This window comes from Lagenorhynchus albirostris, chromosome 4 (genome assembly GCF_949774975.1).
Source record: "Lagenorhynchus albirostris chromosome 4, mLagAlb1.1, whole genome shotgun sequence".
In the NCBI taxonomy this organism is placed as follows: domain Eukaryota; kingdom Metazoa; phylum Chordata; class Mammalia; order Artiodactyla; family Delphinidae; genus Lagenorhynchus; species Lagenorhynchus albirostris.
Window position 1 is genome coordinate 29,443,539 of NC_083098.1, and position 17,137 is coordinate 29,460,675.

A 17,137-nucleotide genomic window follows, 5' to 3' on the forward strand; every position below is an offset into this window, starting at 1 on the left:
GCCTCCCAAAGTGTATCCATTCCTAAGGGCTTACTACCCCTCCACCATGAACCAGTCAGAAGCCACTAATCTGCCTCTCTATATACTCATAGGACTTTATCTGATTACCTGAAAAGATACTGATCAGCCTCTACCTTGTGTCAGAGTTATTAGCATGCATGTCTCCCTCTTCTGCTGGCCTGTAAACTCCTTGAAATGCTAGATTAACATTTATGCAGATCTAGTCAAAGTGCTTTGTGTGGAAAGAAGTTAGATATCCCTTTCCATCTGAGAAAGTCAGAGACAAAAATAAAGAAGGGGTAACATTTGAATTGAGCCTTAAAGAATGAGGAAAATTTGAACGTATGAAGCCAGAAAAGTTCTGCTCATGAGAATGGGGGGTGGATCTTGGAATAAGGCTAACTTATAAATGGTATTTATGAAGAAAAGAGGGCTTTCCAGTTTAGTTAGCGTTCAGAGTGTCTGATGAAGTGCTATCAGAATATCTTTTCTTTAAGTACAAATTTTTAACTTGCATAGCTCTTAAGCACAAAACTTGGGTAAGCACCTCAGAGGAAGCACACTTTGACTAGTGATCTGTAGACTATGTTATGCTTCTTGTGCTTTTCAGGGTTGGCCAGGGGAAGGAAAGGAAGGGAATAAAAATGGCCAGCAACTTCTGGCGACGTTACCTAGTGGCCTGGCAGCCAAAGAATCACTGTAGCCTCCTAGAGGAAACACTGAGCAAAGAATAATAAACTCATCTATGAGAAGATGCAAAAAGATGCAAGCTGGCCTTAATCTGTACCTAAAAATGATTCAATTATTAAGCCTATACAGCAGAATATGAGTTTAATTTTTATATTACTACATATTTTCCTGCAAGTTGTCTTTGGTTACATTATGAATACAAAGATTTTTATAAAGTATTTTTAAACATCTACCATGCTTTAAAATCATGTATGCTGCCTCACTGCATTTGTGTTCCTTCTATTATGTCAAAGAAAATGAAAAAAGAAGAAAAATCTTCTAATCGCATGGAAAAGTCCATTGAGGAAATTTGATCATATCTTCATTCAACAACTATTTATTGCATGCTTCCTTTCCGCCACACACTTTTTCTAGGCACTCGAAATGCAGCAATGAACAAAACAAACAAAAAATTCTTGCCGTGGAGCAACTAAGCCCATAAGCCACAACTACTGAGCCCGTGTGCCACAACTACTGAAGCCTGCGCGCCTAGAGCCTGTGCTCTGCAACAAGAGAAGACACTGCAATGAGAAGCTCACGCACTGCAACCAAGAGTAGTCCTCGCTCACCGCAACTAGAGAAAGTCCACGCGCAGCAACAAAGACCCAATGCAGCCAAAAATAAAAAATAAATAAAATAAATAAATTTATTTTTTAAAAAAAAGAGTAAAAAAGATTTAAAGGGTGTGGAGAGAAGGGAACCTTCCTACACTGTTGGTGGAAATGTAAATTGGTGCAGCCACTATGGAAAACAGTATGGAGTTTCCTTAAAGAACTAAAAATAGAGCTACCATATGATCCTGCAATCCCACCCCTGGACATACATCCAGAGTAAAACATGGTCCAAAAGGATACATGCACCCCAATATTCATTGCAGCACTGTTTATAATAGCCAAGACATGGAAGCAACCTAAATGTCCATCAACAGAGGAATGGATAAATAAGATGTGGTACACATATACAATGGAATATTACTCAGCCATAAAAAAGAATGAAATAATGCCATTTGCAGCAACATAGATGGATTTCGTATGGTAATCTCTAAGTGAAGTAAGTCAGACAGAGAAAGACAAATATCATATGATATCGCTTATATGTGGAATCTAAAAAAGATACATATTAACTTATTTACAAAACAGAAATAGACTCACAGACATAGAAAACAAACTTATGGTTACTAATGTGGAAGCGGGGAGGGCAGAGAGGGATAAATTAGGAGCTTGGGATTAACAGACACACACTACTATGTATAAAATAGATAATCAACAGGGACCTACTGTATAGCACAAGGAACCATATTCAATATCTTGTCATAACCTATAATGGAAAAGAATCTAAAAAAGAATACATATATATATGTATATACACACACACACACACACACGCATATCTGACTCACTTTGCTGTACACCTGAAACATTGTAAATCAACTACACTTCGATTTAAAAAAAGAAAAAAAAATCCTGAGATGGGAACAGGTAATTGAGGAAGCGCAGAGAGGTCACTGTGACTGCTGCTGCAGGGAGATTTGAGGCAGCGGGAGGGTTGCTCCTGGCACAGTGCAACAAGTCACCACAGAAAGGGGAATAAGTGGTTTAGGCTGGTGGGATTGGGGGTGGAGAAACCAAGGTATAACGATATGGAGTGACTCTTTCGGGAAAATAATAGCCAAAGAGAGGAGCTGGCCTCATGAAGGAAGAAAGAGGGCATCACACAAAACGAGACTCCAGCCTTCCTCCTGGAAGGGTCACTGCAACGGGGGAGAAGTCAACAAGCACAGGAGGTGGTGGCCCAGCACTGCAAAGGCTGGAGGCTTTGATATCCATGACTGGAGAGGCCTTCCCACCCTCCCACATGGGTTTCTCACTACTGCCTATGAGCCCTGTGGAAATGACAGAAACCCAAACAAAACAGGGTTCTGCGAGTGTTAGCGTTAACATGTAATCTGCATGCTTCATCTCTGGCATGGCTGGTGCTGTTTGCTCTGATAGTTTAATATTTCCCAACAATTTTTGCAAAGGGACAGAATGACAGTTTGGGTTGTAACTTTGTCTATTTCATATAGTAGATAATCCCAGAAAGGCTGAGGGGAGAAGGGGTATTCCAATAAAAAGCAGTATACCTAATCTAGGAAACTAAGGGACCCTGGGGGAGAGCTGTACCTGACCCAAGTAAATATTGATATATTAAAACAGTCTAAACAAAACCTTGATTTGACAAATGGCTTTACAAAGTTGTAAAGAGAACACTATTCTTCCAGTATATTCTGATAAACAATCGATCATAAATGTCATATTTTAATCCCACTATAGGCACTGAACTCGTATTAAATAATTTTAAGACAGAGAACAAACACCAAATTATTAAATTCCATTAGCAAGTGTTAAAGATAAGCTGCTAAAGCCCATTAAAATATATATGCTTGAATGCCCCTTCATTTCAAAAAGTTGGAAAAACAAAAACTTTGCCTCACTAAAAATATCCATGACAAATTGCAAATATGTATGGGGAAGTTGTCAATAATAGCCAGGCAAACGCTTTCAAAATACCTGAAACCAATGTAACAATAATTACTATTCACTTGAAAGCCCTGAGCTTAGCATGACTCCTATATTTGTGTGAGCTTTAGGTGATCACATTTGATTCTGTCTCATTTCACAGTAAAGCAATGTCATGTGTAATGATGTTATCAACCTCAGAAAAAAACTTGTAACTGTTGTAACAGGATATCTTAATCTTGCTAAATTAGTGGTTTGCCACTAATTTGCTGCAGCACTAATTTTATCAAAGTAACCCACCTGCCTTTGCTGGAATTAAAATCCAGGCCTTTTCTTCAACAACACTGCCACCTTCTGTTTAATGTGGGTTTACTTTTATTTCTATGCCTTCAAGAGTCGGGACACGGGATTTGTATATTTTTTTGTATGTTTTATTTTTTTTTAATTGAAGTAGAGTTGATTTACAATATTATATTAGTTTCAGGTGTACATAAAAGTGATTCTGTGACTCGTTAGACATTGTTTATGGTCTCTTCCCACTTTAGGAATACATAAATACTCTATAGATGAGGAAACAGGCCCAAAGATGTTCCTTACTCAATGTCCTACAGCCATTTTGCCCCAATTAGAACTCACAAGGCAATGATTCTCTCTGATTCTCTTGCCAACGGCATATCTATTAAATTGAACAGAGTGGAAATGTTTTATCAAGAGTTTAATAATAGTTTTCTCCAAGAATGGAATTTGCTTTTTTTGTTACACAAAAAATTTGTACCATAAGAAACATTACACTTTCAATTTTATTTTTTTAAAGATTTTTCTGATATGGACAATTTTTAAAGTCTTTATTGAATTTGTTACAATATTGCTTCTGTTTTATGTTTTGGTTTTTTGGCCACGAGGCATGTGGGATCCTAGCTCCCCGACCAGGGATGGAACCCGCACCCCCTGCATTGGAAGGTGAAATCTTAACCACTGGGCCACCAGGGAAGTCCCCAACTTTCAATTTTAAAAGATTTATATTTGTTCAGTGTGTAGCCTTAAATGATAAAATTATTTTAGGCCAGAAAAAAAGATGAAAATTAAAAATTTTTCTTTTTCTCACCTCCATTTTCTTCTCCTCAGTTATGAAAATGTTTGTCAAATGGGGCACAATACCAATGCTAATCAGGTTTCAGAAACACAAGAGACAAGAAATATATATATTGAGGAGTAATTAATCAATAATCGTGCTGTTCTACCAAATGTAAAATAGATAGCTAGTGGGAAGCAGCCTCACAGCACAGGGAGATCAGCTCGGTGCTTTGTGACAACGTAGAGGGGTGAGATACGGAGGATGGGAGGGAGACGCAAGAGGGAGGGGATATGGGGATATATGTATATGTATAGCTGATTCACTTTGTTGTACAGCAGAAACTAACACAACACTGTAAACCAACTATACTCCAATAAAGATGTGACAAAAAAAAGAATCATGTCGTTAAACTTTGTAAGTTTAGTAAACCTGTAGATATGTTTTAGAGTAAGCCATTTCAAATTTAACAAACTCTCAATTAGCAGTTTTTTTTTTAAGTTTTACACCAATGTAAATGTCTCATTTAGCTAGGTTGGATGTAAAACAGATAAGGATTTCTGGTATAAACCCACTTAGTCATTCTAACATATTACATATTTGTTAATATTTTAAGGATTTGTGTGTCTATATTGTTGAAGAATACTGATCTATACTTTCTTTTTCTTGCAATATATTAATGTTAGCCTCATGAAATGAGTTTAACCTCCTCCTCCTTCACTTGCTGGATAAGTTTTTGTAAGGTTGGGAAAATTTTCTTCTTGTATGTTTTACAGAATTCACCAGTAAATCTATCTTTTAGATGGATTTGCTATCTATCTAAAAGGTTTCCACTTATGAATTCAAGTTAATAGATATAGATATAGGTCTATTCTGATTTTATATTTCTTTTTTACTTCATTTTGGTAATTGGTGTCTTTCAAGGATTTGTCCATTTCATCACATTTACTGGCATAAAGTTGTTCATAAATATCCTCTGTTATCTTCTCAAAGTGTATAGGATCTATAGTGATATCCCCTCTTCCATTCTTTTTTTCTATTTTGCGGTACCCGGGCCTCTCACTGTTGTGGCCTCTCCTGTTGCGGAGCACAGGCTCCGGACGCACAGGCTCAGCGGCCATGGCTCACAGACCCAGCCGCTCCGCGGCATGTGGGATCTTCCCGGACCGGGGCACAAACCCGTGTCCCCTGCGTCGGCAGGCGAACTCTCAACCACTGCGCCACCAGGGAAGCCCTTCCATTCTTAATATTGGTGATTTAGTCTGCTTTTCCATGATTAGTCTGGTCAGAAGTTTACCAATTGTATGTTTTTTCAGTGATCCAGTCTTTGATTTTTATTCATTTTTATCTAGTATTTGTCTGATTTTTATCTCACTGATTTCTTCTCTTTATTATTTTCTTCCTTCTATTTACTTTGGGTTGTTCTTTTTCTAGCTTCTAATGCTGGAAGCAGAGATCACTGAATTCAAACCACTCATTTTCTAATATAAGCATTTAAAAATATAGATGTGAGGGCTTCCCTGGTGGCGCAGTGGTTGAGAGTCTGTCTGCCGATGCAGGGGACACCGGTTCCTGCCCCGGTCCGGGAGGATCCCGCGTGCCGCGGAGCGGCTGGGCCCGTGAGCCATGGCCGCTGAGCCTGCGCGTCCGGAGCCTGTGCTCCGCAACGGGAGAGGCCACAACAGTGAGAGGCCCGTGTACCGCAAAAAAATATAGATACATAGATAGATAGATAGATAGATAGATAGATAGATAGATAGATGTGTCTCCAAGCCCTGTTTTAGCTGCATTTCACAAATTTTGATATATTGTATGTTCTTTAACATTCAGTTCTATCTTCTAATATCCCTTGTTCTTTCTTCTTGGACCCATGTCTTTTTAGAGTATATTTTTTCCCTTACAAGTAGTTGAGAATTGTCTTATAGTCAGTCAAGCAAATGGTCTATCTTAGAGAATGCCCTGCGTGCACTTGAAAAGAATGTATGTTCTGCTATTGTTTAGATGTGTATTCTATTAATGACACTTAGCTCAAGTTGGTTTATTTCTTATATCTACTAGCCCAATATACAAAGAATACATTTACTTTTTAAATTTTGCTTCAATAATTTTTAGATCATTGGACTCACCCTAGAAGGTAACAAAATCAGAGCTGAATATCATTGTTCAGGGGGATAAATCAGTTTGAAAGCTAGACATGACATGATTTCCTATGGTCCCTCATTATTCTGAAATTTTATGATTAAGCACTAGAAAATGTAGAACTCTTTATTCAATGGTCATTGGAAAATTGTTCTAAAGTACAACATTACTAAAAAAATAAGGTAAGGGGGACCTTCAAGATGGCAGAGGTGTAAGACATGGAGATCACCTTCCTCCCTACAGATACATCAAAAATACATCTACATGTGGAACAACTCCTCCAGAACACCTACTGAACACTGGCAGAAGACCTCAGACCTCCCAAAAGACAAGAAACTCCCCCACATACCTGGGTAGGGCAAAAGAAAAAGCAGAGACAAAAGATAGGGATGGGACTTGCACCTCTGGGAGGGAGCTGTGAAGGAGGAAAAGTTTCCACGCACTAGGAAGCCCCTTTACTGGTGGAGACGGGGGGGGGGGGGCGGGGAGGGAATGGGGGGGAAGCTTCAGAGCCACAGAGGAGAGCACAGCAACAGGGGTGCAGAGGGCAAAGCGGAGAAATTCCTGCACAGAGGATCAGTGCTGACCAGCACTCACCACCCCGAGAGGCTTGTCTGCTCACCTGCAGGGGCAGGTGGGGGCTAGGAGCTGAGGCTTGGGCTTCAGAGGTCAGATCCCAGGGAGAGGACTGGGGTTGGCTGCGTGAACACAGCCTGAAGAGGGCTAGTGTGCCACAGCTAGCCGGGAGGGAGTCCAAGAAAAAGTCTGGAACTGCCTAAGAGGCAAGAGACCATTGTTTCAGGGTGCGCCAGGAGAGAGGATTCCTTCCCTGTCTGCCCACAGAAGGCAGAGCACTGCCTAAACAAGCTCCAGAGACGGTTGCGAGCTGCGGCTATCACCTCGGACCCCAGAGACAGGCATAAAACGCTAATGCTGCTGCTGCAGCCACCAAGCAAGCACAGGTCATTACCCACACCCTCCCAGGAGCCTGGGCAACATGCCACTGCGAGGGTCCTGTGATCCAGGGACAAGTTCCCCAGGATAACGCATGGCGCACCTCAGGCTGTTGCAACATCACGCCAGCCTCAGCCACCGCAGGCTAGCATTGCATTCCAATTATGACTACCGTACCCCTCCCTCTCCCCGCCTGAGTGAGACAGAGCCCCCTAATCAGCTGCTACTTTAACCCCGTCCTGTCTGACCGAAGAACAGAGGCCCTCAGGTGATGCACACACAAGGTGGGACAAAAACAAAGCTGAGCCCCAGGAGCTGTGCGAACAAAGAAGAGAAAGGGAAATCTCTCCCAGCAGCCTCAGGAGCAGCGTATTAAATGCCCACAATCAACTTGATGTACCCTGCAACTGTGGAATACTTGAATAGACAATGATTCATCCCAAAATTGAGGCAGTGGACTTTGAGAGCAACTGTAGACTTGGGGTCTGCTGTCTGCAGCTGACATATTTCTAATTTTTATGGTTATCTTAGTATAGTTTTTAGCACTTGTGATCACTGATAGATTTGTTTATTACTTTGGTTGCTCTCTTTTTTAAAATTATTATTATTTTTTAAAATAATTTTTTAAAATTATTCATTTTCATTCTTTTTTCCTCCCTTTTCCTCTGAGCCATGTGGCTGACAGGGTCTTGGAGCTCCGGCCTGGTGTCAAGCCTGAGCCTCTGAGGTGGGAGAGACAAGTTCAGAACATTGGACCACCAGAGACCTCCTGGCCCCAGGTGATATGAAGAGGTGAGAGCTCTCCCAGAGTTCTCCATCTCAATGCTAAGACCCAGCTCCAGCCAACAGCCAGCAAGCTCCAGTGCTGGATGCCCCACCCCAATCAACTAGCAAGACAGGAACACACCAACACCCATTAGCAGAGAGGCTGCGTAAAATCATACTAAGTTCACGGACACCTCAAAACACACCACCGGACATGGCCCTGCCCACCAGAAAGACAAGATCCAGCCCCACCCACCAGAACACAGGCACCAGTCCCCTCCACCAGGAAGCCTACACAAGCCACTGAACCAAACTCACCCACTGGGGGAGGACACCAAAAAAACCTGGAAATTATGAACCTGCAGCCTGCGAAAAGGAGACCCAAACAGTAAGTAAAACAAAATGAGAAGACAGAGAAATATGCATTAGATGAAGGAGCAAGGTAAAAACCCACCAGACCAAACAAATGAAGAGGAAATAGGAAGTCTACTTGAAAAAGCATTCAGAGTAATGATAGTAAAGATGATCCAAAATCTTGGAAATAAAATGGAGAAAATACAAGAAATGTTTAGCAAGGATCTACAAGACCTAAGGAGCAAACAAACAATAATGAACAAACAAAATAAATGAAATTTAAAATTCTCCAGAAGGAATCAATAGCAGAATAGCTGAGACAGAAGAACGGATAAGTGACCTGGAAGATAAAATAGTGGAAATAACTACTGCAGAGCAGAATAAAGAAAAAAGAATGAAAAGAATTGAGGACAGTCTGAGAGACCTCTGGGACAACATTAAACGCACCAACATTTGAATTATAGGGGTCCCAGAAGAAGAGAAAAAGAAAGGGACTGAGTAAATATTTGAAGAGATTATAGTTGAAAACTTCCCTAACATGGGAAAGGAAATAGTTAATCAACTCAAGAAAGCACAGAGAGTCCCATACAGGATAAATCCAAGGAGAAACATGCCAATACACATATTAATCAAACTAAAAATTAAATACAAAAAAAAACATTAAAAGTAGAAAGGGAAAAGTAACAAATAACATACAAGGGAATCCCCAAAAGGTTAACAGCTGATCTTTCATCAGAAACTCTGCAAGCCAGAAGGGAGTGGCAGGACATATTCAAAGTGATGAAAGGGAAAAACCTACAACCAAGATTACTTTACCAATCAAGGACCTCATTCAGATTTCAGGGAGAAATTAAAACTTTACAGACAAGCAAATTTAAGAGAATTCAGCACCACAAAACCAGCTTTACAACAAATACTAAAGGAACTTCTGTATGCAGGAAACACAGAACAAGGAAAAGGCCTACAAAAACAAACCCAAAGCAATTAAGAAAATGGTAACAGGAACATACACATCGATAATTACCTTAAATGTAAATGGATTAAATGCTCCAACCAAAAGACACAGACTGGGTGAATGGATACACAAACAACACCAGTATATGTGCTTTCTACAAGAGACCCACTTCAGACCTAGGGACACATACAGACTGAAAATGAGGGGATGGAAAAAGATATTCCATGCAAATGGAAATCAAAAGAAAACTGGGGTAGCAATTCTCATATCAGACAAAATAGACTTTAAAACAAAGACTATTACAAGAGACAAAGAAGGACACTACATAATGATCAGGGGATCAATCCAAGAAGAAGATACAACAACTGTAAATATTTATGCACCTAACATAGGAGCACGTCAATACATAAGGCAAATGCTAACAGCCATAAAAGAGGAAATTGACAGTAACACAATCATAGTAGAGGACTTTAACACCCCACTTTACCAATGGAGAGATAATCCAAAATGAAAATAAATAAGGAAACACAAGCTTTAAGTGACACATTAAACAAGATGGATTTAATTGATATTTATAGGACATTCTATCCAAAACAAAACAATACACTTTCTTCTCAAGTACTCATGGAAGATTCTCCAGGATAGATCATATCTTGGGTCACAAATCAAGCCTTGGAAAATTTAAGAAAACTGAAATCATATAAAGTATCTCTTCTGACCACAACACTGAGACTAGATATCAATTACAGGAAAAAAAAACTGTAAAAAATAAAAACACATGGAGGCTAAACAATACGCTACTAAATAACCAAGAGATCATTGAAGAAATCAAAGAGGAAATCAAAAAATACCTAGAAACAAACAACAATGAAACCACAATGACCCAAAACCTACAGGATGCAGCAAAAGCAGTTATAAGAGGGAAGTCTATAGCAATACAATCCTACCTCAAGAAACAAGAAAAATCTCAAATAAACAACCTAAATCTCCAATAAACAATCTAAATCTCAAATAAACAACCTTACACCTAAAGCAGTTAGAGAAAGAAGAACAAAAAAACCCCAAAGTTAGCAGAAGGAAAGAAATCATAAAGATCAGATCAGAAATAAATGAAAAAGAAATGAAGAAATCAATAGCAAAGGTCAATAAAACTAAAAGCTGGTTCTTTGAGAAGATAAACAAAAATGACAAGCCATTAGCCAGACTCATCAAGAACAAAAAGGAGAAGACTCAAATCTACAGAATTAGAAATGGAAAGGAGACGTAACAACTGACACTGCAGAAATACAAAGGATCACAAGAGATTACTACAAGCAACTATGTGCCAAAAAAATGGACAACCTGGAAGAAATGGACAAATCCTTAGAAAACCGCAACCTTCTGAGACTGAACCAGGAAGAAACAGAAAATATGAACAGACCAATCACAAGCACTGAAATTGAAACTGTCATTAAAAATCATCCAACAAACAAACGCCCAGGACCAGATGGCTTCACAGGCGAATTCTATCAAATATTTAGAGAAGAGCTAATACCTATCCTTCTCAAACTGTTCCAAAATATAGCAGAGGGAGGAACACTCCCAAAATCATTATACAAGGCCACCATCACCCTGATACCACAACCAGACAACGATGTCCCAAAAAAAGAAAACTACAGGCCAATATCACTGATGAACATAGATGCAAAAATCCTCAACAAAATACTAACAAACAGAATCCAACAACACATTAAAAGGATCATACACCCTGATCAAGTGGGGTTTTTCCCAGGAATGCAAGGATTCTTCAATATACACAAATTAATCAATGTGATACACCATATTAACAAATGGAAGGATAAAAACCATGTGATCATCTCAGTAGATGCAAATAAAGCTTTCAGCAAAATTCAACAATCATTTATGATAAAAATCTCTCCAGAAAGTAGGCATAGGGGAACCTACCTCATTGTAATAAAGGCCATATATGACAAACCCATAGCCAACATTGTTCTCAGTGGTGAAAAACTGAAACCATTTCCTCTAAGATCAGGAACAAGACAAGGTGCCCACTCTTACTGCTATTATTCAACATAGTTTTGGAAGATTTAGGCACAGCCATCAGAGTAGCAAAAGAAATAAAAGGAATCCAAATCAGAAAAGAAGAAATAAAATTATCACTGTTTGCAGATGACATGGTACTATACATACAGAATCCTAAAGATGCTACCAGAAAACTACAAGAGCTAATCAATGAATTTGGTAAAGTAGCAGGATAGAAAATTAATGCACAGAAATCTCTTGCATTCCTCTACACTAACAATGAAAATTCTGAAAGAGAATTTAAGGAAACACTCCCATTTAGCATTGCAACAAAAAGAATAAAATACCTAGGAATAAAGCTACCTAAGGAGACAAAAGACCTGTATGCAGAAAACTATAAGATACTGCTGAAAGAAATTAAAGATGATACAAACAGATGGAGAGATATACCATGTTCTCAGATTGGAAGAATCAACATTGTGAAAATGATTCTACTACCCAAAGCAATCTACTGATTCAATGCAATCCCTATCAAACTACCAATGGTATTTTTCACAGAAGTAGAACAAAACATGTCACAATTTGTATGGAAACACCAAAGGTCCTGAATAACCAAAGGAATCTTGAGAAAGAAAAACGGAGTTGGAAGAATCAGGCTCCCTGACTTCAGACTACACAACAAAGCTACAATAATCAAGACAGTATGGTACTGGCCCAAAAACAGAAATATTGATCAATGGATAGAAAGCCCAGAGATAAACCCACGCACATATGGTCACCTTATCTTTGATAAAGGAGGCAAGAATACACAACGGAGAAAAGACAGCCTCTTCAATAAGTGCTGCTGGGAAAACTGGAACTACATGTAAAAGAGTGAAATTAGAACACTCCTTAACACCATATACAAAAAGAAACTCAAAATGGATTAAAGACTTAAATGTGAGGCCAGACTCTATAAAACTCTTAGAGGAAAACATAGGCAGAACACTCTATGACATAAATCACAGAATGATCCTTTTTGACCTACCTCTAGAGAAAAGGAAATAAAAACAAAAACAAACAAATGGGACCTAATGAAACTTAGAAGCTTTTGCACAGCAAAGGAAACCATAAAGAAGATGAAAAGACAACCCTCAGAATGGGAGAAAATATTTGTGAACAAAGCAACTGACAAAGGGTTAATCTCCAGAATATACAAGCAGCTCATGCAGCTCAATATCAAAAAAACAACCCAATCCAAAAATGGGCAGAAGACCTAAATAGACATTTCTCCAAAGAAGATATACAGACTGCCAACAAACACATGAAAGAATGCTCAACATCATTAATCATTAGAGAAATACAAATCAAAACTAAAATGTGATATCACCTCACACCAGTCAGAATGGCCATCATCAAAAAATCTAGAAACAATAAATGCTGGAGAGGGTGTGGAGAAAAGGGAACCCTCATACACTGTTGGTGGGAATGTAAATTGATACAGTCACTATGGAGAACGTTATGGAGGTTTCTAAAAAAACTAAAAATAGAACTACCATACAACCCAGCAATCCCACTACTGAGCATGTACCCTGAGAAAACCATAATTCAAAAATAGTTATGTACCACAATGTTCACTGCAGCTCTATTTACAATAGCCAGGACATGGAAGCAACCTAAGTGTCCATCGACAGAGGAATGGATAAAGAAGATGTGGCACATATATACAATGGACTAGTACCATTAAAAAGAAACAAAACTGAACAATTTGTAGTGAGGTGGATGGACCTAGAGTGTGTCATACAGAGTGAAGTAAGTCAGAAAGAGAAAAATACCGTATGCTAACACATATATATGGAATATAAAAAGAAAAGTTTCTGATGAACCTAGGGGCAGGACAGGAATAGAGACGCAGATATAGAGAATGGACTTGAGGACATGGGGAAGGGGAAGGGGAAGCTGGCAGAAAGTGAGAGAGTAGCACTGACATATATACACTAACAAATATAAATTATCTAACAAGTGGGAAGCAGGGGCATAGCACAGGGAGATAAGCTTGGTGCTTTGTAACCACCTAGAGGGGTAGCATGGGGGGGGGAGGGAGAAGCAAGAGGAAAGGGATATGGGGATATATGTATAGATATAGCTGATTCACTTTGTTATACATCAGAAACTAGCACAATATTGTAAAGCAATTATACTCCAATAAAGATGTTAATAATAATAATAAGGTAAAACTAAGAATTAATCATACATTTACAAAGCAGAATAAAATTGAACTGTACAGTGGTCAATACATTTAGCCTAATGGGTTTAATCTAATTAACCTAAGTTTTACAAAAAAAAAAAAATTAAGAGCCTTTGCTCCAAAACCAGTGGATTATTACGATACTTTGCTTCATTTTCCTAAAGCCAATTGATCTTTAAATTCTTTATGCTGTGGTTTCTTGCATAGTACACTCCATAGAATCTAGACTGTAAGTGAGGGTTAGAAATTACTGAGCTGATCTGAGATAGTATAGAAACAGAGCTAAGTATCCTACTGGAAAAATACCTTCATTTGTCTATCACAGCTTTACTCAATTACCCTCCCCATTCTACTAATAAGCAATCATGGCAAGACAGCCTAGAAATAGTTGCAAATACTCATGCTCCTTTCCTTGTATTCAAGGTCAAGCCCTCCGTTAACCATCCAGAAGTCTATAGCTAAGTCACTTTTCCATCTCATTCTTCCCCACGAGTCCACACTGGCTGCACCTGCTGGAATACTGAAACTATCATTAAATATCTGAAAAAATCATCATTTATTGAGAAATATTGAGGAGGGAAAGGATACTAGAGACAAGTCAGAGTAAAGCAGCAGCATGTCATCAAAAGATTATGAACTTTGGATATAAACAAAAGAATCATGCCTGGTTTTGAATTCTAGGTCTTTCATTTAGGAATTGTGTGACCATTAGGCAGTATTTAAGCCAACATTCTTATTGTAAAATGAGCATTATAAATGTTTCACAGTCACATATAGCACACTGCATGGTACATAATAGGTGATTAATAGTGATTCCCTTCTAATTACCCTCTAGCCCACCGGACCAATCCCCCAACTCAATATAATTTGTTGGTGTTTAAAGACATCTCCATCATACGGTTCATCTTCTAAATTATGAAAGTAAATACCAGAAAGATTAGCTATATTTCCCAAACAAACTTAGGCAATGCATTGTGACCTAAGTGTAAAGGCACTCAATTTTCTTTGTTTTTTAAAAAATTTATTTATTTTATTTATTTATTTTTGGCTGCATTGGGTCTTCGTTGCTGCATGCGGGCTTTCTCTAGTCGTGGCGAGCGGGGGCTACTCTTCATTGCAGTGCACGGACTTCTCATTGCGGCGGCTTCTCTTGCTGCACAGCACAGGCTCTAGGCACGCAGGCTTCCGTAGCTGTGGCTTGCAGGCTCTAGAGCGCAGGCTGAGTAGTTGTGGCGCATAGGCTTAGTTGCTCCGTGGCATGTGGGATCTTCCTGGACCAGGGCTCGAACCCATGTCTCCTGCACTGGCAGGTGGATTCTTAGACACTGCACCACCAGGGAAGCCCCTTAATTTTCTTTTGTAGAATTACCTGAATTCTACAATGCACCCTCCTAAACCCTATATTCTCCATTGGTCTCTCAACAGCCAATCAGATTGTTCACTGTCCATTTTAAACTTATTGTAGTATCATAGGTGGCAGTAGTCAGTAAAAGTTAATTAAAGTTAAAAAAGGCAAGTGTGCTTCATAATAGTAAGAATTTCAAGCTATTTACTCCTAGAACCTTAATCACATTATAATCAAATTGTTGCACACTAATGAGTCATTACTGAATTGCGGTGTAAGAATATTCCAGATATTCTTCCTGTACAATCACCCCTAGTTGTATGACTTTATTTCTAAGATAAAGTTCATCATTGCTTAATAGATAAAACATTTTGCTGGCGACACTTATCTCCTAATAAATAATGAGGAACACATTTCAACAGTTAGTTGCAGATCAACAGAAATTGTGATTGGCTCTTACTAGCAACTTAAAGGAAAAAAATACACAGTAAAGATCCATAAGGTAATATGCAGCAGCTCTTTGCCATCCATTATTTCACAGCTAAGTCGGGGTGGGGGGCGGTGGGAACTTGTCTCTAAAACTCCAAGAATTCTTAGTACAAAAATAATTGCTTTTTTGGGGAATTGTTTTGTCCTAATTAATAGAAGTAGTTTGTGGTAGTTAGGAATTACTGTATAATGACATAGAGAAATTCATCAACTTTCAAACTATTAGAATACAGTAAAATACACTTAACACTAAAACTCTACTGAACATAATTTAATTGTTTACTGAATGTTGAAGAGCTTCAGAATCTTGTGCTTCTAGGTCATTGTTATGAAGGCAGTGATCATTAGATTATACATAAAGAAGGAATTAGAGATTCTATAGTAACTCAACTTGTTAATCATGGTCCCTGCCGTGCCAGTAAGCCCCTTCAACGTCCCATGCTCACAGCTTCTGCATAGTGGCAACTCAAGTCAGCTGTGTTTCAAAGTTAGGGCTCCACCTGTTGATTGGACCAAAGTGACATTTGATCCATAAGAAGCTAATCCACAGTCTAGCCAGCAATCTATAATGTACTTTGACATGAAAAAAAAATCTTAGGAAATTTAAACTTATTTAAAATATATATATATATATATATATATATATATACCACTGTCAGAGAAAGCTAGTGAGGTTCATGGAAAAATATAGGGTAAAGGAAATTGGGACAGCCAAATTTACGAGTAAACCAAAATTATGTGTAAGCAGAAGGCAGAAGGTCAAGAAAAGATATATAGAGAATGGAGGGTGAAGAATATAGTCAATAGAGTGAGGAGAATGGAGCACACATGTGACAAGCAACTGAATCACATTAATAGTAGAGCCCTTGACTCAAAATCAGTAGACTCCTATCATCCAGATCTTTGGAGCTGCCTGGGATTCTGAGCTGACATCTAGTTCTGGTTTTCTCTTGATTCTCATATCTTGCTTGTGTCCTCCCCTCACCCTAAATGACTTGATATAAATTGGGTTTCAAAGCTTTTCAATCAAATCAGTATATGAAAATAAAAAGATTAAACTGTCTACTGCTTCCATGGCTTTCTTAATTGTCTTGAATAAGCCTCTGCTGGTAATTTATTTGTCATTGGTCTTTCTCTCATAAAAGATTAATACAGTGATAGTAATAAATTTTTATTACTAGCTTTTGGATTTCATTTTAAGTAGCAAGTAGACTCTCTGTGAGTAACTCTCAGGTGAAAGGCAGGTTGAATCCAGAAATACAGAACTAAGATTGAGAATTAAGGCTAAACTCTCCATGAAGACCAAAGCCAGCTCTACAAAGAAAGGAATTCCAGGTACTATTGTTATAACTATTTTGGAAAATTCAGGTACTATTGGTCTGAGATCTCCAGAAAAAAATTAATTAAATTTGTGTCAAGTTTTATACATAGTTATATGTTAACTTCACAAATCCCTAACTCTAATATATAAAATAAAAGTGGGTAAATCTAATGAAATTGTATACAGGCACAATATCTAGATTACCAAATTTGAGAAATAAATATGATAAACTAAATACAGCAGAAATGCCAAGAGAGGAGAGGGGAG